This window comes from Lepisma saccharinum, chromosome 14 (assembly GCF_977018435.1).
Source record: "Lepisma saccharinum chromosome 14, izLepSacc3.1, whole genome shotgun sequence".
NCBI lineage: Eukaryota > Metazoa > Arthropoda > Insecta > Zygentoma > Lepismatidae > Lepisma > Lepisma saccharinum.
In genome coordinates this window covers 61,482,258-61,507,933 of record NC_139242.1, presented here as the reverse complement: position 1 = coordinate 61,507,933, position 25,676 = coordinate 61,482,258, and the positions used below count along the sequence as shown (strand labels likewise).

General features: G+C 38.9%; 1 protein-coding gene across 1 annotated transcript in view; it reads right to left on the bottom strand.

Annotated features, from left to right (window-relative positions):
• Ae2 (anion exchange protein Ae2) overlaps positions 1 to 10,488 on the bottom strand; it is a 201,188-nt gene extending 190,700 nt beyond the window's left edge. The window contains exon 1 of the mRNA XM_083135766.1: positions 10,345 to 10,488. The gene's annotated coding sequence lies outside the window, so the exon portion shown is untranslated. The remainder of the gene's footprint in view (positions 1 to 10,344) is intronic.
• Between the last annotated feature and the right edge of the window lie 15,188 nt (positions 10,489 to 25,676).

Sequence of the window (25,676 nt, the reverse complement as noted above, 5' to 3'; positions counted from 1 at the left end):
TCCCTCTCGCCGGTCCTTGCGGCCTCCGTACGTGAAAACAGAAAGGAAAGTTTATTTATTACAAGGTACAACGTTAAACAGCCGAAGGCCATCTTGAAAGACGTGACGGGTTCCTTTAAACTGAGTAAGCGCCTTATAGGATGGCAACACGCAATTCACCATTTTTTTTTTGCCTGTAGTGGCCAGAAAAATATTTTTTTGGCTTATTAGTGAAGTGAAGGCAACAAGACCCAAGTTCTATATTCTTTCACTTTTCGTCGCTTTTCTTCCTAATTTCCTGATCGCGAGGAGTGGTGATTAGATGAAATTGATGAAGGGATGATGAGAGAATTATAGGGAGGAATTTAACTCTCGGTAACTCAAGACTAGCGAACTTTCAACAGTTGTAATTATTATTATATTAAACTTCGCCCTACTAACCAATAAAATATTATTTGTTGACACCCTGATCGTACGTAAATATAGTTTGGTTTGATTTGGTGTTTTAAGTCCACTTTGTGCACAGTAAGGCTAATCGGGGATTCGAACTACTATGTGCTTCCACCGGGTATCGAAGTACGTAAATATAGGATTAATGTACACTTCTGATCAGATAAAATGGCACATTATTCACCTGTTCAACCCTATGAAGTGTGTCACTTTATGTGAACAGGAGTGTACATTAATTGTGTTATCCATAGCAATATTCCTCTTCAATATAACTGTAAGCTTTAATTTTCAAATTTGATAAATTAATATCAAAATGTACCATTCTTTAATTTTTAAAACAAATAATGCAGTAAATTGTTGTTGACGATAATAGTTGAGTTTTCCATAATCATTTAGGAGACACTTATTCCAAGGTAATGAAGAATGAAGAAATTCGCAACACGAATTAGAATATGTTTTTCTATGTATGCCTGTGGACCTCACGAACCCCCTCGTGCTCTATCACAACCACGTCTACCAGGATGAGGGAGGGGGGGGGGGGTTCTCCATATTTAAACGATGAAAATTTCTAACGTTCTACGAAGATCTTCTCTTAGTGAAATTGTTTCTACGAGATGCAAATGAATAATAATAATAAAAAATAAAAAATCGCCAACACACTATTCGATGACACTTGTCCATCGTGTTATTAGTTTATATGCTTGCATATTGCTTGTCTGACGTCGCTTCTCTACTTCTTCATCGCGACGATAAAGTTGAATGATAATAGGGTGAAATCAAGGAATGAGTAATGAAAGGGAAAACCACGCTCTGGTCAGGTCTCCAAACCGAACCCATGAGTAGTCAAATTACTCAACGTCTAAAATTGTTATGACAGCATTTTATATAGAAATACATATTAATCTTGACATATCACTAAGAATAAAAATAAAAACGACTAATCATTAAGTGCAAGATCCTATAGTGTCTATCAACATAATGATAACAGACAATACATGGCCTTTATCTTGTTTTCACAAAATCAATCAAGACAAAATGTCTAAAGGCTAAAACAAAAGATTGCACGAACCATTTGATTCATCAAAGCAATCATTTTGTTCAAATCAATATTTTTAATTGATGAACAAATCACTATTAAACTGCACAACTTACTCTAACCGAGATTGTAGAGACGAGAGATTGAAGGCAGGATTAAACTGTAAAATATAAATTTAAAAAGCGGGAGAAAATGAGACGAGACAGACTTTGTGTCTGAAGGAGGAAACCCAATATGAACGGTCAGCAGGGTATCGGACTATCCAGCAGTTGTAATGGAAAGAGCTCATCAGAGGAGGTGTTTATACTAGTGACCGTGGCCGTTCAAGGTCGTTGAGGACGAATACCTACAAGCGGTTTTAATTCTCGGGTAGGCATTCAAGCCGACTGAAGTTAAATGTATAGAACCTAATGTCCTGTACTAATTCCTGGTTTGCAAGCAACAATTTTGAATTCGTTATACCTGGTCGATGCAGATATCGGATCTTTGAGGACTTTTATTTAAATAATATATTATTCATGCACGTCTAAAACAACCCTCCACCAATTTTCAACTTTATACAATTTTTTTTTGCATGGTAAACCCTCTACTCATATTGCGTCACTTAAATACTTGTATCCACGTTATTTTCCAACCAATTCCAAGCCCGTTCAAAAATATTTGCTATTAGTTATACACATTTTTGAGAGTATATTCTAACATGAGAGTGGTTGTTGAAAAACAACTGGCCTCAGACAGAGCGGGGCGTAAATCCAATATGGCGTTGTAATTCCAAGATGGCGGCGATAATCTTTCTTACCCTGTGTAGTTAAAGTGTGAAAAGTCTTGTTCTATTTTCAGAAAACGGGCCTCCTCGATGGCGTAGTGGTCTTCGCTTTGTAATCAAGGGGTCCAGGATTCGATACCTGGTGGAGGTACATTGCACAGTGGTTCGGATCCTACTTTAAACTGTAGGTTCAGTCCCGATTAGCCTACATGTGCATAAAGTGTATTTGTAACAGCAACAACTTAGGGGGGATGGATGATATTGAGAACTAGAAAATATATAAGACTGGTATATGTCAGTGGCGTAGCGTTATAGTACGCCCGGCGTTCCCAGATTTAAAATTTCAAAAATGCGTAAATGCTGTGAATATAAAGTAAAACGTGACTAATTTCATATATGTTTGACCTTCATGGCATTAAAATAGCTATTTTTCCGTGATCCGCTTGCAACACTCCACTAACAACACTCGTTCTAGCATTATTTTTTCAATGCCTTTCCTAGCCGGACGCCGAGCAGGTTCGGCGTAAATGACTATATTCCTTGCTGCCTTTCTGGATGGAAAGCTTGGATCTCTACAGCAAGCGCGTAAATGCTCTCTCGTACGCCAGCGTACGGAGCAGAGATCTACTGTGATTGGTTCACGTGACCCTTCCTGCCTTCTGAAGCAGACTACAGCGGTAGAATTTCTACCCGGTTCTTCGCGCTCATGCCACTCGTGCTATGTGATGTTACAATACGCAATATTGACTGACGTAACTTTACCAAACTCAAATATACCACTTCTTAATGGCCACTGCATTGTATAATTTATCGCACGAACAGCGATGTGCATTAAAAACTAAAAGATCGACACCGGCTTTGTCAAATTAGTTGGTGAAGTCCTCGTGGTAGAAGTTCAGCCTGTGGCTGCTCTACCACTTAACCCGCAAAACTATTATTTATTATTATTATTATTATTATTATTATTATTATATCGTTAGTATCTAACTGCTTAACATTGTGTCAATGGAAATGTTTAGCGTTCATTTGAAAACTCTTAACATCGAATGGTCTCTGGACAAAATTATTTGAAAATGTTTATCAACATTCTAAAGATGTAATAAACAGTGGTCTGAATTAGCCTACTAATCGGCAATGTTACGTCATTATAGTGTACTATAGTTGAATCATCCACCCACCTCCGTGTCAGAGTGTTTTGCACAGCGCGCCAAGACGACAGAGGCCCCTGATTCGAATCCAGGAGTGAGCACGGGTGTTCTTTGCGAGTGTCCCTTCATCAATATCATCACTCATATTCGTATTCGCGATTAACCAAAAGTGGTAGAAAAGCGAAGTAAAATAAACCAAATCAATCAGTAGTTGGATCACCCACAACAATGACGTCTACTGTTGTGCAGAGGCGCTTGTGATTCAGGTAGGTTTTTAATGACTTGCGTCATGCAGAAAGGTATAAAACACCAGAGTTCAAAACATTTGTGGCATAGTGAGGCATCTAATTTTCTAGCTAAAACATGCATGGATGATGTTTTATTGAAAACCCAGATGACTTAAGGCAAATAAACAATACCTGTGGCGACTAATACTATAAGTAAATTATTAAGCAAGAAAGGACCGACCCTTCCTTTGGAATTGGCGTTCCCACCCGAAATGTCCATGCTACGCCACTGGATGTAAGGAGGAGGAAATGAAGAAAAAACAAGCGAATTTCGGTGAATGTGAAAACTCACGTCTCGAATGATGAAACCGCAATTTCCCCCAAAGATTATGCAAGGCTTCACTTACTAGTTAATTACTAGCGTGCAAAAGTCCATTGAATGTATCTTTTTATCAAGATAGTACCCTGTCAATTATTTCAACAATTCCCATATTATGCTTGAATTTGCCGATAAGCAAACAACTTGTATAACAGTCAGTGCTGTTCAAACTAAACTTGAGTGTTTTTATCGGATTCTCTCGTGTCTCACGCAAATAGACACACAAAAAAATCAGATTTGGTCATTTCGGACATTCATATTATGTAGATAAAAATACAAAATACTATTTCAAGATAATGATAATCAGTGTGAACAATGGAATATGAACTTGAATATTGTTGACAATGTTTCTCGCACTTCTCCGTTTATCTCGAATGATGTAAGTTGCAGTGAATGTCAATGGAACGCGTGCTGCACAGCTGTTGAGAGGTATCGGATATCACTTCCTGCCCAGTGTTCTTGCTGCTGGGAGAATATTGGACAAACTACGAAGAAAATTTCCTCCACTTGTCCTACTCCCTACACAAATCCCACAATGTTCAAGCATATCTGTTTGTAGAGTCATCTGGATACCTTTGAGGGTGGGGGAAAGATTGCTGGATAATCCACTTATAACGTATCTTACATGTATACATTACTATTTGATTATTGGGATATTGTTAAAAATACAAGAGGAAAAGGTCTAAATTAGGGATGGCCAGATCCGGATTCTGGCGGATCCGAAATCCGGATCCGGTTGGTTCCGGATCCTAAAATTATTCGGATCCGGGACTTTCGGACCCGGATCCAGAACTTTCAGCTCCGGTTCCGGATCCAGAACTTTCGGATCCGGATCCAAACTGTTCCGGATCCGTTCAAAACCCCCCCTCAAATGTCAAGATGAAGACAAATTGACGCGGGGATCTGACCCCTGTGTGCCACTCCGATTTCCATGAAACTTGGCAGGTGTATAGAGGGGCCCAAAGGAAGAAATACGTGTTTTTGTGTTTCAGCTAAAAAAAGAAACTGTTTTAGGGGGCAAAACCCCCCCCTCAAATGTCAAGATGAAGACAAATTGACGCGGGGATCTGACCCCTGTGTGCCACCCCGATTTCCATGAAATTTGGAAGGTGTATGGAGGGGCCCAAGGGAAGAAGTACGTGTTTTTGTGTTTCAGCTAAAAAAAAACTGTTTTAGGGGGCAACCCCCGCCTCAAATGTCAAGGTGAGGATAAATTGAAGTGGGGATCTGACCCCGAAACCACATAAATATGGCATAGGAAGAAACAGGGGGCATAGGGCCCCTCTATACACCTGCCAAATTTCATGGAAATCGGAGGGGGACACAGGGGTCAAATGCCCACTTAAATTTGTCCTCATTTTGACATTTGAGGCGGGTTTTGCCGCCTAAAACAGTTTTTTTAACCGAAACAAAAAACACGTATTTCTTCCTTTGGGCCACACCTGCCAAGTTTCATGGAAACCGAAGGAGGACACTTAGATAACCTCCCTTGTTAGTCTTACACTTTGTAATTATATAACACTGCATATATTATAATGTTTTATTTTAATTTGTAAAACTGTAATAAAGAACAATTGTATAATTTCTGTATAACATTTATATCTTTTAAATGTGTTAAAGGTTTCATCCTGGAATGGAATGTCTCACATTTATCTGTTTTTCCATTTCCAATACATTCGAATGAATACATATTCGTTTCAATGGCATTTACAAAATCACCTCTGACATTTTATGTTAAACAAGTAAGATTATTTTTGTGCACGAGTGTGTTAGCGGATGCGTAGCAAAGTATTTTAGGAAAAACACTTGAAAAAATCTTGAAGGACTAACTAATGAAAAATTTCTTTGTAATAGAAAATCATAATACCTTTTAAGGTGTGGTAATATTATAATGGGATTGAGATACCAAACTCTCGGATCCGGATCCGGAACTTTCGGACCCGGATCCGAACGGATCCGGATTCGTTTGGCCATCCCTAGTCTAAATATGGGGCCCCCTTTTTATTTTGTCATTTGTGGAGGAAAAAAATTAAAATATCAAGCACCTGCCTTTAAAATGCATATCTATGAAATATATACTTAAATGTAAAAGCATGCTAAAGTATAGAAGGTCTCCATTTTTTTTTTTAAAAAAAGCAATTTCCAAAAAATGGTAAAATGATGTAGGATAGTCCACTAGTGGCAATATCACAGAAAGCAATTAAAATTTAAGAAAACAGTCATTTATCGCTAAAACATTATGAAATTCATATTTATGAATAATCTGTTGTTTTGAAAATCACGCGGAATGGGAAAAATCGAAATGAAGAAAAACATCCAAATATTTGTTGGAAATGTGATTTCAGCATTAGACCTCATGTCATAGCCCATATTTAGACCATCGCGTTATTTTTCTTCAATTTATTTTCGCTCTCTGTGGTACATATTTCACAAACAAATCATGACATTATAAAAGCACACATTTGTTTTTTGTACCGCCAATATCATACCCTATACATAGCAGATGACAATTCAGAAAACGCTGAGATAAAACATACCTGCAAAAAAGTTTTCGGAGGTCGCAATTCTATAACAGAGCCCAAGGCCGAAACTAACCACCACTCTTGCGAATTAGCACCGCAACCTTTGTCCTTGAACCAGTTCCAATAGCCTCTGCCAAGCTGCAGCGCCCGGGAGCGCTGATAAATCCAAAACCCATATTTAAACCTTTGCCCATATTTAGACTTTCTCCTCTACTATTTTCCAGAATTTTTACACTAGGAAATAAAGATAATACCTATATGCAGGCCCGTACCAAGGATTGTTTTGAGGGGGGAGCAAGCCCTAACCGTGGATATATATATATATATATATATATATATGTAATTGTCATGAAATATATGTCAATTATTAAATAATTAATTAATATAATTAAACATGTATAAATCAATTAATTTGGTACATTTATAAACTAGCAAATTAATACTTTTAACAATTGGTGCAAAATGACAAGAAATTAGACAATAGGTGAAAAGTTTTTAATAAGTGTTAGATTTGATTTAATTATTCCTTTCTATTAATAATTATCAATAAAATTTCATACTTTTATTGTGTTATACATCTATAATGGTGTAAATCTGTTAATGGTCTCTCCAAAGGAAATATCTCCTTATCAAAGCTGCAGCTACAGATTTCAGCGCCCAGGACGAGAATATATTTTCGCACCCCCTGCACCGAATTTGCACCCCCCTGCCTAGATGTAGCTCGCATACTTAGACATTGAAGAAATTTTATGTACCTACCCTTTTCCGTTGAATCTGATGAAAATAAAACTTAGCATTTAAGGTATGTGGCTAATAAAAGGACAGTCGGTTATGCATCCCACATCATCTTCATTCAAGCAGTGTGTGGTATTGTTCACATCAGCAAATTCGATTTAAAATTAAAAATCTGATATACGTAACTAGGTGGAGGGGCAAAAAATAATAGACTTTGAGAACACATTACTTTCCTATTAAATTAACATGTAAGTGCTATGTTTTATTTCTGACGAGAGGTGAGAAATGGAGGAGAAATAGCAGGTCGGTCTATTTCTATGTTCCAGGGGCCTAGGGTGACTATAATGACAACCCCCTCCCCCCCCCAGCTACGGCTCCGTTCCTCACTGGTCCATTTTGATATATTATAAAATCTTATCTATGACTATAGAAGTACTTTTTAACCTCATGCTGTTACCAGCTCTAAAGAAAGATAGAGACAGAGAGAGAGAGAGAGAGAGAGAGAGCAAGAGATGTATGCAACACACAGACGTAATTCTTTGTATGTGTTTCTGCTATTATTCTGAGTAAAGTATGTATAAAGTCAAAACTAATTACTTATTTCTATTGTTTGAATTTGAATTTTTGGGTGCATCAGCACTTAAAGGCTATTTTGCACCAGTCACGTTTTACGGGGTCCAGCCCCTTACCTTACTTATATTAACTGTAATGTCGTTTACTAAAATATTAAAACATTCTGACTTCGGTTGAAAGCAGAGGGTGTAAAGGGGCACATCACCCACATTGATAAAACACAGACGCCAGAGCCTCGTTAGTTTGCAAAATGCAGTCCAGGGTGTACTAAGTGGAAGTGAGGTTGACAATTGGGTGTCCTATGTGGAAGGATCACCTCTTACACCCCTATTTTTATTGTTATAAGAAAAACTCTTTCCCTCGGAAAATTTTGATGGGGAGGAGGGGCTGAATCTTAATTGAACAGGATCGTTGGTGGGACAGGATCCCCCTCCGCCATGGGAATTTGTACCCTGGATGTGACTACCAACGCTATGGCAGTATTACAGCTTGATGTATAATTGTAGTGTTGCAATCTTATGGACCAAAGTAACGAGGAAAAAATCAACTCAGTGATAGCCCCCCATCCTCTCTCCCTGACCTGACAATCAACAATACAGTCGCTTATAGAGAGAAGCTGTGACATGGGGTACAGCTCGGTGCTTATTGCTTACATTCCATTCTCAATCTCAAAAGTATTTGAATTATACAATATTCACAAATTAACAATGTTTTCAGTTTTCTTAAACCACCACCATTGATCAGTCATGATTTGATTTGTAATAAAGATAATCTATGTTTACAAATATTATATTTATAAGTTAAACAGGACAGGGAATAAAAACACTGAACTGTCCCGACCAAAGTTTGGTAACTTTGCATAAATGGTTATAAAACCAAAATTGCTAAATATACTACACTGCGGACTTCTGGAGTCTCTCTTCAGAAACATCCCATTCATTTATGCAAGAAGAAAATTGAAATTCTTGCAAAATCTGAAAAATCGTCCATGTTATTTATGTAGTTTTTATAGGTGCGCTTTAAAATATTTCATGGCTCGAGTGGGGGGCATGGCCCCCTTGCCCCCCCTCTTGGGTACGGGCCTGCCTAAAGGTAAAGGTAAAGTGTTCCCCTGTGCATAGCACCACGCCATGAAGGCGTATAGGGGGTGTGGGGGTAACGCCCCACACTTTCTTGATCCGGTCGTGAGTGGGGGTGATGTGATCAGCATCACGCCCCTGAAATAAAAATGCAATCTTGGAGCAACGGCTGCTATTCATTTTCATTTATGCAAAAGGGTGGTACATTTGTGCAATGTTAAATATGTGTAGGAGTAGCCTACCGTGTGTGACAATAAAACATTATGAAAAAGAAAATAAGACAGATTCCATACCCCAGAAAGACTTGCCAAGATTAGTAGGTGAACGATATCGATATATTTTTGTTCCAAATTATGCATCTGGTTTAAATTAAGCAGCATACTAACACTAAGCATTATATGTTAAGAAATGATGTTATTAATGAATACCGAGAACATCGCTTATGTCTTGTAATGCAGCTGTGCTATAAAACCTCACATTCAATTCAGTAATGCGCCAAACACGCATCCACGGAGCACATCATTTCGAGCGAAGCGAGCAAGAAAATTTTTACACCCATTTCTTTCCAGGCTTTCAAGAATATTAATTTAATGGGGTGTCAATATTTTCTTAGAATCCCGCGATATTTACTCTTTTCCAGCTTCTCTTTTGGCACGTTCGGGGTCGAAAACCATATCGCTAAATACAGTCTTCAAAATGTAATGTTCGCATTCTGTCTCCAATACAGAAATCACTTAGCAATCTAAGATTTAACACTTTATCAAGAGCTTCCTATCTCCCCCTTTAAATTTAATACTCAATCCTCCCACCAAAATTTCCATGCCAATTTTAGACTTGCTGTTGATATTGAAGAGTGGATATTGCCTCCTCAAAAAAAATAATTCTCAGTCTCCACCAGAATCTTCGCAAAAGTATAAGAACAATAGTAATACACAAGAATTGGATACCCCTCCTCAATTTAATGCTCAATCCCCCTCTAACTAAAATACCCGCCATAATCTAAGACCTAGAGTTCGACCCCCCCCCCCCAACGTTTAATTCAGTATCCCCCCCCCACAGAACCCACGTGTCAATTAAGGGCTAATATGTGTATCCCCCCACCCATTCGATAATACCCTTAAACACTTCCTTTTTTTCATCTAATGGATTAAATATGGTGCACATAAGGTGTAAATTTTTTCATATATTTTGGAAAAATATATAAATGACGAATTTTATATTATTTGAAGGGGAAAAATACCCCCCAAAAATCTAGATGATTGAACCTGCGCGTTAATCCCCCCTGTGAGCACCCCTGCTTCAAGCAATCTTTGATTTGACTAGTTCGATTGACTGACTTCCCTCCTATATCCATTACGAGAAACGTGTATATTCTCACTCTGAAATAATCTGTTACACAGCGAATATTCAAGCATACTATAAACCAAATAAAGAAACATAATGTACGTACCTAACAGCCTCTTTCCTGTCAAGAAGGATTAGATAAAAGGGTTTCCTCCACATAAACACGACACGAGCCACATACACCATATTAACTTCACTTCCTTTTTGACAGTTCCGTTCAGTTCCGTACACGCCCCTTCAACTCACAGATTGTATTAAACTTGTGGCGCAGTGACAAATGAACATCTCTATAGGCGAAATAAACACAGAGAGCAGCATGACGTCACGAACGAGAAATCCTACACATACAAAAACTGCAACCTCCACTCAGCGTCCGATTTAAACTTTTTCTCTTGATGCGGGACAGTAAACCTTCACTTTGGCATCCAGGATTCTAATAATGAAAACTATAATAATAATAAACTCTTTTGTAGAACAGCTCTTCGACGGGCAAGGCCTGACTAGGGATGGCCAGATCCGGATCCTAGCGGATCCGAAATCCGGATCCGGTTGGTTCCGGATCCTAAGGATCCGGATCCCAAATTTTTTCGGATCCGGATCCGGTACTTTCGGATCCGGATCCAGAACTTTCGGATCCGGATCCAGAACTTTCGGATCCGGATCCAGAACTTTCGGATCCGGATCCAGAATTTTCGGATCCGGATCCGTGGATCCGGAATTTTCAGATCCGGATCCGGTATTTTCGGATCCGGATCCGGATCCAGAACTTTCGGATCCGGATCCGGTACTTTTGGATCCGGATCCGGAATTTTCGGATCCGGATCCGTTTTGCCATCCCACATGCGCTTCTTTGGAAAGTAAGAATGTGCTTATAAAACATATTGTTACCTGCTAATCTACGTATATATATAATATACATACACACACACATATATACATATAGCGTGTGTGCGCGCGTGCGCGATTTGTAATTAATTAATACACTTACAAGGGAGGTCTAAGTCTCCCCCTCCGATTTCCATGAAACTTGGCAGGTGTGTGTATAAACGGGCCCAAATGAAATTTCATGAGAATCTGAGGGGGACACAGGGGTCAGATCCTTACTTCAATTTGTCCTCATCTTGACATTTGAGAGGAGGTTGCCACCTAGAACAAATTTTTTGCCGAAACAAAAAAACACGTATTTCTTCATTTGTGCCCGTTTATACACACACCTGCCAAGTGTCATGAAAATAGGAGGGGGACACAGGGGTCAGATCCCCACTTCAATTTGTCCTCATCTTGACAATTGAGTGGGTTTCGCCCTGTAAAACCGATTTTTAGCTGAAACAAAAAAAAAAAACACGTATTTCTTCTATTGTGCCCCACTATACACCTGCCAAGTTTAATGGAAATCGGAGGGGGCACATAACTTAAATGCCCACTTAAATTTGTCCTCATATTGACATTTGAGGGGGGGGGGTTGCCCCCTAAAACAGTTTTTTAGCCGAAACAAAAAAAAAACACGTATTTCTTCATTTGGGCCCGTTTATACACACACCTGCCAAGTATCATGGAAATCGGAGGGGGACACAGGGGTCAGACCCTCACTTCAATTTGTCTTCATCCTGACATTTGAGGGGGTTTTGCCCCCTAAAACAGTTTTTTAACTGAAACAAAAAAAACACGCATTTCTTCCATTGGGCCCCACTATACACCTGCCAAGTTTCATGGAAATCGGAGGGGGATACTTAGATAACCTCCCTTGATAGTCTTACACTTTGTAATTATTTAACACTGCATATATTATAATGTTTTATTTTAATTTGTAGAACTGTAACTGTAGAACAATTGTATAATTTTTGTATAACATTTCTATCTTGTTATATGTGTTAAAGGTTTCATCCTGGAATGGAATGTCTCACATTTATGTGTGTTTTCATTTCCAATACATTCGAATGAATACATATTCGTTTCAATGGCATTTACAAAATCACCTCTGACATGTGTGCACGAGTGTGTTAGCCGATGCGTAGCAAAGTATTTTAGGAACAACACTTGAAAAAATTCTTCTAGGACTAACGAAAAATTTCTTTGTAATCGAAGATCATAATACCTTTTAAGGTGTGGTAATATTATAATGGGATTGAGATACGAAACTCTCGGATCCGGATCCAGATCCGAAACTTTCAGACCCGGATCCGGATCCGCGGATCCGGAACTCTCGGATCCGGATCCAGATCCGAAACTTTCAGATCCGGATCCGGATCCGGAATCTTCGGATCCGGATCCAGATCCGTAACTTTTGGATCCGGATCCGGATTTTTCGGATCCGGATCCGTTTGGCCATCCCTAGGCCTGACCAGCAGATTTTCGTTGAATACGCATGGGCCGTGTATCGAGTCCCTTCGCAGCTGTTTTCTGGATGTACTGGCTTTCGAAACCGAAGCTCTCCTTTCAATTTGCTCTATAAGGCATTTGAAACTCTGGCATGAGAGCAGCCACGGGGATGACTAGTCCACATACAGTATGTAACATTCTTATTCGCAAAAAACACGGATTTTCAAAGAAAATGCTTTAATATCTGAAAGGAAATACACTCTTTTGAAATTGTTTCTTTACAATTCAATAACTTATATCATTAGGAACATAAAATCTTACCCAAATTCTATTTAACCAATGACAATAATAAATTAAATGAAACTGAAAGAGAAACATGCCATTTTTTGTACTTTTCTATTCGTATATTCGTACACTTAATAATATAAAAGGATAAAGTATATTCAGAGCAAATTGACTGACAGTTCTAATACTTTGATGCGTATCCTTTGGCTTTAATTACTGCTTGACGCCTGTTCTTCATAGAATTAACCAGTTTCCGACATGTTTCAGAGCTTATTTTATTCCACTCGGCTTGCACAACAGTTTTCAACTCTTGTTTGTACTTGACGCCTACTTTATGGACTCGCCTCTTCAAAATTGCCCATAAATGCTCAATGGGATTTAAGTCTGGACTTTGAGCTGGTGTTTGTAGTAGTTTGGGCACATTCCATATTAGCCAATTCATGTTAACTCGCGCCTTATGCTTACTGTCATTGTCTTGTTGGAATCTGTAGATAGGCGGCATGTCCATTTTTGGGGCACTCTGCTTTACATTGTTCTTCAATATGTCCAAATAGACATTATGCATCCATGATATCATCAATAAACTTTGGACGACATACAGCCCCAAATCATTAATGACCCACCACCGTGTTTAACTGTTGGAACTGTGTTAATGTGATCATTGTCTTTATTTGATTTTCTCCAGACTCGTCTGACCATATGACACTATCCCAAAATTCCTGGTCCTTGTGGATGTGCTCTTTCACGAATGAAAGTCTCTTCCTGCGATTCACCTTATTTACATACGGCCTCTTTCGTGGTATTCTGCCATGATATCCATGCTTCCACAAGGCACGTCGGACAGTTTGATCGGACATCATCTTGCCAGCAACATTTTCTACTAATGGTCGTAACTGAGGAACACATACTCCGGGGTTTTCTCGCACTGTTTTTAAAATAAAGCGTTCATCACGTTTATTCAACCGTCTCTCTTTTGATTTTCTCGACATATTCTGTGTTGAACCTTCCTCTCTAAATTTGTTTACTATGTATTGAACTGTGGAGTGTGATTTATTGACCGTTTGTCCAATTTTTCTTAACGAATAACCTCTAAGGGCCAAATTTATAATAACATCCTTCAGATCGGAACTAAGTTCCTTCACCTTGCCCATTTCGAACACGCTGATAGATAGACGATAGGCCTACAACAATACCTACGCTAGCATTCCGCTTGACGGGGAGCGCGCCTGCATGTTCAAACTTGTTACGAAGTTGCAAACTGCAAGAAATCGCCCGAATAGCGGTTGCGCTGTATGAGATGAAGATTGAAACTCTCGCCTGTACGAATTACAATGTTCCATGAAACAGCGTGTTTTTTTGTCTTTTCACACAAATTATATGCTCTGTTTATATACTTTCAACATACATTTTTATTGACATTTGTTGGTGAAACCTTCATTAACATTAATTTCCAGGTATATATGAAAATGATTATATTTATTAGTAGATATGACTTGTTTCCTCGGAAATTCTATGTGTACGAATAACAATGTTACATACTGTATTTTCCGAGGTTTCAGAAGTCTTGGCGCTACTATGGCAATTTGGCATCGTGGAAACTCACAAATCATAACAGGGGTTTGTGCAAAATATTCCATCTAAGGGGCCTTAATGTTAAATTTAGAGCCCAAATGACCATAAATCTGGCCTGTGTGAAACATTTTGTTGAGGAGGAAATTTGGGGGGGGGGAGTATGGATAAATCACTGAATCACAATAATAACATCCAGTAGAACAAAAAATGTTTAACCCTTGTGGTTGTTATGAATATTAACTTTCGCGAATTGTTATCGAATTTTGAAAGTCACCTTCGTGTTGTGCAGAAAATTTAACCGTTTTACAGAACTCAAGGTTTAAAATAAATTAGCATTTGTATGTGCTTCCAGAGGCATTTCATCAGCTGTCTTCAACGTGAAAATGACAAAACGAGAATTTTTTAAAAATCGGTTGTTATATTTGTTAGGAGGACTGTAGTTCATCTTCAGAAGCCTTTGGGCTATCACTGAGACCGACATCAGAGTCTACAATTCAATGGCATGACCTGCCATATTATATACCATTCCAGCGTGGCACAACAATGCATAAACTCTCCAAAACAAGGCACTGAGAATAATCCGCGGGAACAGCCGATAATACATTAGTAACGAGCATATCTTCTGGAAGGGCTGGAACATCATCATCGAAAAAGAACTTGAAAACTTATGGATCAGTCTAAGAACACATTAATCCTGAAGTTCAGGGTGTAAAATCCTTGGAGGACAGACTGTGTTCCAACTTGTCTTCTCTGGATGCTAAGGTGAAATGGAATCGCTTAAAGTAAGGAAGATAGGCCTCGTTGCACACTTTATTGAAATTGCGACCGAAGACTTTAGTGTTTTTGGTGGATTGCTGCTTTAATTGGGAAGGAAATGGATCTTGTTTGTACTTGAAATGGAAGCCAGGGACGGTACCAGAAATTTTTCACCGGGTGGGCAGAAGCTGTATATTGATAGATTAGGGTGGGCAGGTATAAATGTAGGCCATATATATGTATGACATGTATCCCCTCCTCTCTTACACTCCCGATTTCCCTACACTTCTTTTCCCTTTACTTTTCATCTTTTCTTTTTACTCTTTAATGCCTTCTTATATCTTTCTTTCTCAACTTGTTACCTCTTTCTCCCTTTCACTTTCTCTTGTTCCATTCTTCAAATGTTTTTCTTTCTTTTCTAATCTATTCTCGCATCTTGTTTCACTTCTTTGTCTCCGATGGCCACAATTATTTCAAGGAAGTGTTGGTGTCTGCGCAGCCATACGTTCCAATCACATTATTTCATTCATGTCAATGTAGTGAAATAAATGTGAATCGGTTGCATCACATTTTGTCCTTCAAGTGCAAAAAACACAAGGCACATACTCAATTTTATATATCCGGTGACAGTGATAGAACGTGTGATGGTAGACCAGGGGCGATTCCTCCATGTAGGAAGTGAGCAACTTCTTACAGTTCATTTATACTTGCTTCCAGTTCTCTACTTTTTAGGAGTTCAATGCGCATTATATAATTATGAGAGCAATGCGCGTACACGGTGGAGCCGTCTCGCCTCAATACCCGCGCAGAGACTTGTTTTCGTTCACTTGCTCCAGAGATAACTGAAACAGGTTATACTAATGTACCTTAAAACTATTCTCCACTTGACGAATACTATGAATTATATGACTACAGAAGTTCCGCTGTGTTTGTAATAGCTCTTACATTATAAACGTTTAAAGTGGTACGTTTGTGAGAATACTTTGCACTAAGAATTTCTGCACACTGCAAACTACTGACTGACTTGATTCTTGTCATATATGATTCCCTGTAGAATGACGTCTATTTTCTTCGTTGGTTGCCCTGCAAAGGGTTGTAATTTTAGTACTGTTTCCGGAAGCTGGCTAAAAGTTTGTAAAAATACCTCATTTTGTGCAGTAGTAATATATATTATATATAATGTATGTTATATAGCTTCAATTTTGTAGCTATATAGTTTTCTTAACATAATCCCATTCCTCGATTATCAATATCTTTTAATGTTTTATTTGCAGGAGCTAATGCAGTGCCATCTATCCGAGAAAGCCTGAATCATTGTGAATGCTAAGATTCATTGTTTAGGAAGCTTGCTGTTGTCTCGGTATTGCACCAATTTTTAGAGATATTTCTTAGGACTGGAAACGGAATCTTTGGTATTTATGCTTTGATATAGTGAAAAGAAAAGTTTTCGCATGTTGTTTCCACAGGGGAACCACTGTATAGCGTTATAACACGGGATTTGAAATGCAAAAAAAAAAGCCCCACAATGTTTTCCATGTGCAAATACCATTTGTCACTATAACAATAACATTTAAGCTTTTTTGTTAGTTCTCTTGTGTAGCTCAGTTGGTTAGAGCAGGTGGACTACGGTAAGGCAAAGAAATAGCAGGTCTACGTGTTCGAGTCCACCGTAGGAGAACGATAACTTTTTCTCTTCAGAAATTACATTTTTTATTTTTGAATCTAGTTTTTTAACAAATATGTTTTTAGCACCAGATATTTATTTCATTTTTGATAGATTAATTTCGGAAACAAAGTGACGTAAATGCAGATGTTATACATACAAATGTAGAAAAATAAAGTTGTGTGTTATGAGACTGACTGTTTTTCTTGGTCATTTGTTCTTCGAGTGACGTTTCATTGACTTCTATTTCATTTCCTGTTTTCCTTTGGGTGACGAGTTGTTGATCGGAGTTTCTTTTCAGTTCTGCTACTGTCGCTTGAAGTTTTAATCTCCGTTTCTTTTGGTTCAGTGGGGTGTGCTCACTGCAGTCATGGTGTCCGGTGGGTAAGTCATGGGATTGTCGCTGTGCCTATGTTTCTAAGTCCGTGTCCGAAAGGTGCAAGACCATACTTGAAGCGAGCGTTCTCCGAGCATAGTTTTGCAGTGAGATCTTGAAGTGTAGACTGGAAGTGAAAGTCTTTCGAATTGCATTTCGACTGCAGCGCCAAATACGATCAGTAGATACATCTGAGGACTTGTTGTTTTCCCGCGTTTTAAACACTTGTTTTTCACCATGTAAATCACATAAGGCAGAAGAAAGGCGCTTACGTAGACACTGTTGCCACGTTGCGGTTTACCTTAAGTGTCACCTAATCACCATCGAACCTCATCGTCGCCATTAGCCAAATTAGCAGAAAAGTTACTTCACATAGAACAAATCAATCGAATCAGCAACAACTTACTCTTCCAAAAGTCAGGGACGTCGTTAAGGGGGGGCCCGGGGGGGCACTGGCCCCCCGAAACGTTCACGTGGCCCCGGCAAACTGTTCTACATTTGCTGAAAATTTTACTTTCATGACAAATATTGCAAAATAATTTTTCAGTAATTTTTTCTTTCAGTTAGAAACACTGTTCTTATTTTGAGTGACACGAACCCAAAACCACATTTTTTCTCGTTTTCCTGGTTCTAGCTATAGTGGATGTCAGTGTAGGAACCTAGAACTTCGTCGTTTCTCGGAATTTTGAGGGAGCGGAGCGGTCTTTCCACCCCTAGCAGTCGCAGGTCAACAACAGGCAGGGTTGGGCGTTGAGTGTTGCCAAACAATGTTTTGAGCTTGAGTACATTGAAGAACGACCGCTTGTGCAGCAGTAAACCACATATATTCAAACAGTTACAACTAGTCCCGAATCAGAGCGCAATACACGCTAAATAAGTATAATGGTGTCAGGATGCCTCATATCTCCGGGTAAGTAGTATTATTCGCACCAAATATCTATTCTACTATTGAAACAGTCTAAAACACGCAACGTGTTAAAAGTAATTATCTTCACAAACTGTACGATTTCTCGAGTCGCATATTTTTCTCGATATCGTGAAGACCGATTTTGAGAATCCTCCTTAACAAACGATGCCTCCCCGATTGCGCAGTAATAGCGTTGTTGCCTTGTAATCGAGGGGTCCCGGGTTCGATACATGGGTGGAGGTACACAGTGGTCCGGATCTTACTTTAAACTGTAGGTCTAGTCCCGATTTGCTTTACTGTGCATAAAGTGGACTTAAAAACACCAACTCAACTCAACTCCTTAACAAACTTCTCGAAGAATCGAAAATTTAAACAAGAACTAGTAAATACATTTTTGTAATTTTGAAGTAAATTATTATTATTGTTGTTATTATTTTGGGTACTTTTGGTTCGTATGAATCTGCCTCACACAGTAAGCTTATTTTGTTGAGTCAAGTACAATAACAAACCCTTGCAATAAGTCACTGGAAAGACATGTGAGGTTGCACATATATTTAAGCATCTATAAATAAATAATAACCCGTGGTTCGACAGCCCTGGAAGGGCCTTGGTCTATCTCCCGACTGCCAGTCCCTCCCACAATCCTACCTAGGGGTGTGGAGATCTTTAACCAGTAATGGGGTGACGTGGGGTCAGCACGTCGAACCCCCAACCGTTATAGGGGATATCCGCAAAGAATAATTATATTCTTGTGGTAAGGAGTCGTTGTCATTTAATAAACTTTATTGATTTATTCCATCAGTATTATTTAAAATGTAGTGCCATACTGAACTTACCAACTTAACAAAGGTACATTGATTGCTAAATGAGACATTTCCTTGTGTTGCAGAGCAGGTTCAGTTTTTGGAGTATTGCAATGTTTTACACAGTCCGTTTGAAGAATTTTTAGAATATTGATGTTTTGTCAAAGGGACCACCCCCGAATAAATATCCGTGGATGTTTTACAGGTTTCATCGTATTTAAGAAGGTATTTTTTCCGGTGCAACTTTCCTCCGTACAACATGTCTTTTGCCACTCAAGCTGAAGAGGCGATTCATAGGTGCAACGACCTTGGCAGAAAGAAACTCTGATTGGCACCATGTTGACAAAAGACTCAAGAAGTCCCGCAACCGACAGAACTCGAAGAGCTCGGATCCTACGGTAACATACACTTTGGTTGAACACAACCGGATGCATTGGTAGGAAATGCAGTGATTTTATGGGCCGTCCCTTTCTGGGAAGTCGGGGACCTTTTGAAAACACACTTTCCCTTCATGCACACTAGGGGGCCTAAGCCAGATAACCCATTCCCACAAAATCTTCTCTTCATCTGGCTCTGGTTATCGGCCGCGCCGAAACACACTGCAGGTAGCTAGGACTTTCTGGGTTAATTACTTTATGGTTCAGGATGGACATAGGCTTTTAAAATTGCAAGAGACAAAATTCTACTGTTTGTCCCTTTTCTGGCGGGAGATGAATGACAAAGATGTGGCGGTTCCTTCAGGTTCCCACACTCAACCCTTGTGCTCATAACCTGCAATGAAAGGAAAGGCCATAACAAGCCTTTGTAATGTACCGACTTTATATCCTCCTGCTTCTTTTTGCCCTACTGTGTTGATTGGTCGACAATTGATGACTGTCAGCTAGTTCGAAGAACAGTTTGATCCGAGAAGTGGTTTCATAGTTAGCTTCTGTAAACGTGAGATTCCTGTAGGATCACGGAGTGCTTGAGATCTCAGTTTTATGCATTGCGAGTGAAATTTCGATTGATTTGGTTCATTTTTCTTTGCTCTTCTGCCACATTTGGCTAATTGCGAAGATGGGGATGAGTGATGATATGATTAAATTGATCAATGGACACTCACAAACACCCATGCTCAGTCCGGAATTCGAACCCGGTACACCTGGCATCGTAGCACGATGTGCTAACCACTCCACCACGGGGGTAGGCGAAGTGAAATTTCGAGTGTGAAGCTGCCAGCTCGTTTTCCTCTCCAAAAAATTGAAGTAGGATCGACTGATCGAACAAATGTCCAACACATTGACTTTCTAAATTGGTGACCGACTACCACACAGGAGACCGGGTTTGACTCCCAGGGCGGTTGATGTGATGAAGAATAAGTCACATTTCAATTAAGGAAGGAAACAAGGTATGTAGTTATCTTTATATAGTAGTGTGCATGCTCTAGAAATAATATGTTTCAAAATTCTGCATATTTTGTGATTTTTCTTCATTTAGCCTTCACCAGGGTTGTCAAAGGTCCATCTACCCACAACTTCTATGGGTTTTATTGGGTTCCGTTGCAGGACCGGAACCTTTCTTCTCTCACAATTTAAATTCGGTCCTAGTAGTGTATTGTTCCATTAAAAAAAGGTTACTGGATCGTATTTAAATTGATCCGGAAAATATTCCTGCACCGAATTTTAATTGATCCTGGAAAAAAAGGTTATTGGACAGTGTATAAATTCAGCCGCAAAACAAGGTTCCTGGAGCGTATTTAAATTTTACCGAAAAAATAGTCCCTGCACCGTATTTAAATTCATACCGAAAAAGGGTTCCTGGACCGAATTGAGGCCTAGAACCCATTTACACTTGCTGATTTTCTCTCCCGGACGTGAAATGAATTTATTTACAATACCTGGACCATTAACAACCCTGGGATTGTTAAAGATTAGGGAACGCATACATTCTAATTTGGTCTATAGGATTCCGTTATAGGATCAGAACCTTTTCTCTCGCACAATCTAAATTCGTACCAAGTTGCAAATTGTTTCATTTCAATACGGAACTTTGACCCTATTTAAACTGATCCGGAAAAAAATGTTCGTTGACCGTATTTAAATTCTTCAGGAAATAAGGTTCCTGGACCGAAATTAAATTCATGTGAAATAAAATTCATGGACAGAATTGAAAACGTTACAGATGAAGAGGTTCCTTACGGTCCAGAACCCATTTATACTTGCTAATTTTCTCTCCTGGATGGGAATTGAATTTGTTTAAAATTCCTGGACCTTTAACAAATTAGGCCTCCACCCGCAAATGCAGACGCTGTGGCTGCTGCTTAGGCGGGAAAGTTGACTACACGTACAAATAAAATTAATCCAAAGTTATATAGCGAATAATAGTTACTTCCATAATAATATCATGAAATATGGAGAGTCAAATTACTAATCAAGCATTTCCTGTTATTTGTCTATCCTAGTGGGAGCGAAAATCTTTTGCCCTTGCTGGTGAACTCGGTTCCTGCAAATTCAATACGGCATTTTCTAATTTTCATTTCTATTTGGGCCGACAACTCCGTGGTGGAGTGATTAGCAGGCTACGCTACGAAGCAGAATGTCCTGTGTTCGAATTCCGGCTGAGAATGTGTCTTCTTTGTGATGGTCCTTTCATCAAGTTAATTTTAACTCATTCTCATCTTCACGATTAGCCAAAAAGTGTCAGAAAGGTGAAGTAAAATGAACCAAGTCAATCAATAATTTCTATTTTGTTATTTTACGCCGCTTTTCTACCTCTTGGGTTAAATGCGACGATGAGATTGAATGATGATACGAAGGAATAGCGATGCGAGACATGATGCAACCACACCTGTCCAAGGTCCGAACTGTTTCGTACTGCGTCATGCTCATGCTTCGGGAGTGGAATCCTTTGAATGAAAAACTATAAAAGTATGGTGAAAGAAAACAACATTGTACTGTGCAAAAAAGCCATATTTAGGTCCTCTAAAGAAAACTACAGTTATTCAGTAAAATTAATTTTGAAGGACAAAGCCTCCGAAGTGTTTTTCCATTCGGTGACGCGTGGTCATCACATCAAGTCCCATCTAGTTTTGAAAGTGGAATTCGCTTACATATTGATTTGAAGTAGCTTCCCAATTGTCCTCACGATGTTAGGCCATCACAAAAATTTTGGAGTTCCTACCAGGGATCGAACATTGAAAGACTAGAGCGCAATAATTTGAGCACTTTCAGTTTTGCACGCGCAAAGATTACTTTTAAGACATTAGATGTGTGCATAAAATTTCATATATATAGTCATCATTCTCCAATGTGTACAGTACGACGCCACAAAAGGCTCGTGCATGTCCCATAGAATAGTGGTTAAGGGTGTCGCCTTGCACTAAAGGCCGCCGGATTCGATTCTGGTATAAACAATATACATGGGATGCCTATCTTGAACTCATTACACAAACATTTCATTTTCGCACCGTTGTCATACTTGTGCACCTGATTCCAGCACCTTTTTATGTCTAAACTGACGCAAGAGGGTTTTCTCTACTTCTCAATTTTCTTCGAGCAAATTTACAAATCTAAGGAGTAAAGACTAATAACATTGTTCTTGGTGTCTCAAAAAATACATGGATTTTTAAAGACTGTCTAGATGCCATTAAGTTAATAAGTTCATTCTGCATTTAGATTCCCGAATAATGGCCGTGGATTTCGCGAGTCTATATCCGTAAATGTTTGGGGGCTACAGGAGAAAATAATGTTCTCTTCCAATAAGATGTTATATATATTTTATATATATATATATATATACTGTACATAATATACTTATGTAGGCCTATATGGTATATTAATAGTTTGTTAGTTTTTAATGGTTTGATAGAAAAAAAAATCTTAAGTTTTGGGCCCCCCGAACTGATCAACCTAGCTACGTCCCTGCCAAAAGTGGAGTTTCATTAGTTCATACCCTCCGAAAGTTGAGGTGGTAGTTTCAATTTCACATTGTTTCATTCTTGGATCAAGGCAGCTAACTCCGTGAACAATAACATTGTTTTCCGAAAGTCTCAAATATTTGTCTCTGGCAATACACGCTTGTTCTTAAATGAACGCATCTTCTGTGGTGATAAAATGACACGTTTCCTGTGAGTTCTTTCTGCATATTTTTTTTCTCCAATGGTATAACGTTGTCGCCTTATAATGAAGAGGTCCTAGCTTCTGCTGCCCCCTCCCCTGGTGGAAGCACAATGCACACTGGTTCGGACTCCACTTTAAACTGTAGGTTTAGTCCCGATTAGCCTATCTGAGCATAAAAGTGGATTTAAAAACAAACAAAGTTTTCTAACGGATACTTCGTGACACCTTTTTTCTTTACTTCATCTGCATCTACAGATGCTGTCGACCTTTTCGGCTGAACCTCTGATGCTTCTAAAGTTTAAACCATTCTCATCGTGGATTAGTTCTCTGACGCCCTCAAAACAAAGCTTTCCTACCAACCTCTTTCTTCTTTTAATTCTACGTAAGTTAATCACAAGAAAAAATTGCATGATTACGTAACTGATAGGCTATTATCAATTCAATAATTCTGTAACTTCTTCCAAATCCTCATAACTGTTACATCAAAATTTATACACCTCGGTATTGTAGTGATTATTGTGATTACTTCTTATTAGTATTTATTAGTTTGGTTTGGTTTGATTTGGTGTTTTAAGTCCACTTTGTGCACAGTAAGGCTAATCAGGACTGGACCTACAGTTTATACTGGGATCCGAACCACTATGTGCCTCCACCGGGTATCGAACCCGGGACCCCTCGATTACAAGGCAATGACGCTTAGGACGAATACAAAGTCGTTGTTTGTATACCACGTAGACATTTGAAGATGACATGTATGTAAAAATTGTAATGAAATAAAGAAAGAGACACTTCTGGAATTTCAATTTAGACCTAATTAAGAAGTCGAAATAATTTATTGTGTTGCTGGAGAATATTGTTTATTTAGAGATTACATGCGCAGGCTGGGATTTACAAAGATCCCACCCCAATCCTCGCCACAGTTTCAGTTATAACTTTTCGCTAAGCTACATGAGGTGGTTAGTTATTTCTACATTTTTTCATCACATCCGAAGTACCTCCTTTTTTTCGTTATGCAGTACTTTTCCAAGCAGTTTTCCCCCAGTGCAAGCCCAGAGCTGCAGCTGTCAAAGTCACCCTAAATCCTGATCTCATCTTGACCATATCCTGCATAATTTTGCACCTCCTAAGCCTACTATCTGCTTCTAATCATAGACGTCTTCAATTGATGACAGTTTATTTTGTTACAAGTTCTTCAGTAATTCTTTTTGGTTTCTAATGACAAAGTTAAGATAGCTTTTTATGGGATGATGATATGTGAACATTTCTAGTATAGATAATATTCATGAGTAAAATATACTTGTAATGAATACCAGAATACAATTATTTATTGAAACATTCACATATCCCCAAGTATATGTAGAGATTTTGATTGGGCGGGCAATCGTGTGGGCACAGGATTTTTTGGGTGGGTGCTTGCCCACACGTGCCCACCCTTGTTGACGTCCCTGGGAAGAGAAAGAAACAGGTGCAGGTGGAATTAATACTACAACATGCAAAGTACCCTGGTCAGCATACAAATGTTTTTTCGAATTAAAGGACACAGAAGGCAATACTATTTTTTCCTAATAAAAGTTCTTACTTTATAAGTGAGTGAACTTTCTTCTTTAATAAGAGAAAGTGTTTAAGGTATAGAATGTATGAGCAGTAGCGGCGATTTTGGGGGGGGGGGGGCAATTGACCCCCATCACTTTTTGCTACTTTGTAGACGCACTATGCTAAACCTTATATACAAAGAGAAAGTAAACTGCCATTGTCCCCCAACATTTGGAACCCAATGTATATGAGAATAAAATAAAACTAATGATCATTCAAGAAAAGTTGACTACTTGTCACATCATTTTCTTATTTGTTGTAATACTATAAATATATGAACCCTCAACCACCTCTTCTCCATTCTGGCAGTGACCTGGTTTCATTTACATTTTATTCACGTGACTTCTGAATTAATATGGCCTCCCGGATGGCACAGTGGTAGGGTCGTTGCCTTGTAATCAAGGGGTCCTGGGTTCAATACCCAGTGGAGGCACACAGTGGTCCGGATCTCACTTTAAACTGTAGGTCCAGTCCCAATTAGCCTTACTGCATAAAGTGGACTTAAAATACCAATTCATTTATCCTGAATTAATATAGCTAAATTCCTGAAATAACTTGCAATCTAATTGCTTCCATTATTTTTTTTTATTATTGGGTCAGGGTTACAGTGCTGTGTGACAAAATAAGTTTCTACCTCTATCGCGGTTAGCTCAGGGTGGGAGCATGGAGTTGAAGGCCCCTCCCCCTTCCTAAGGTTGGTTTCATACCAAAGGCGTCAAGGTAACTTTGTTCTCCAATTGTTATAAAGCACCAGGGGTGGCTTAAGGTCTGGGCGACCTGGGCAATTGCTCAGGGTGCCATCCTCAGAGGGGGTGCCAAACAAGTGCATCCCCTTTGATTAGCGCCAAAATCTTATTTCTGATTACATAAGTGTGGTTATTCCTTTGTTTGTTTGAGTTTATTGTAAGTCCACTTTATACACAGAAAGGGTAATGGGCACTGGATCTAGTTTAAAGAGAGATCCAAACTACTGTCTCCCCACTGGAAGCATTCTATTTGTTTGAGAAAGTGTTGGATTTTATTGTTGACAAAAACTAATTGAAGTTAGTACTGTATAATATAATAAG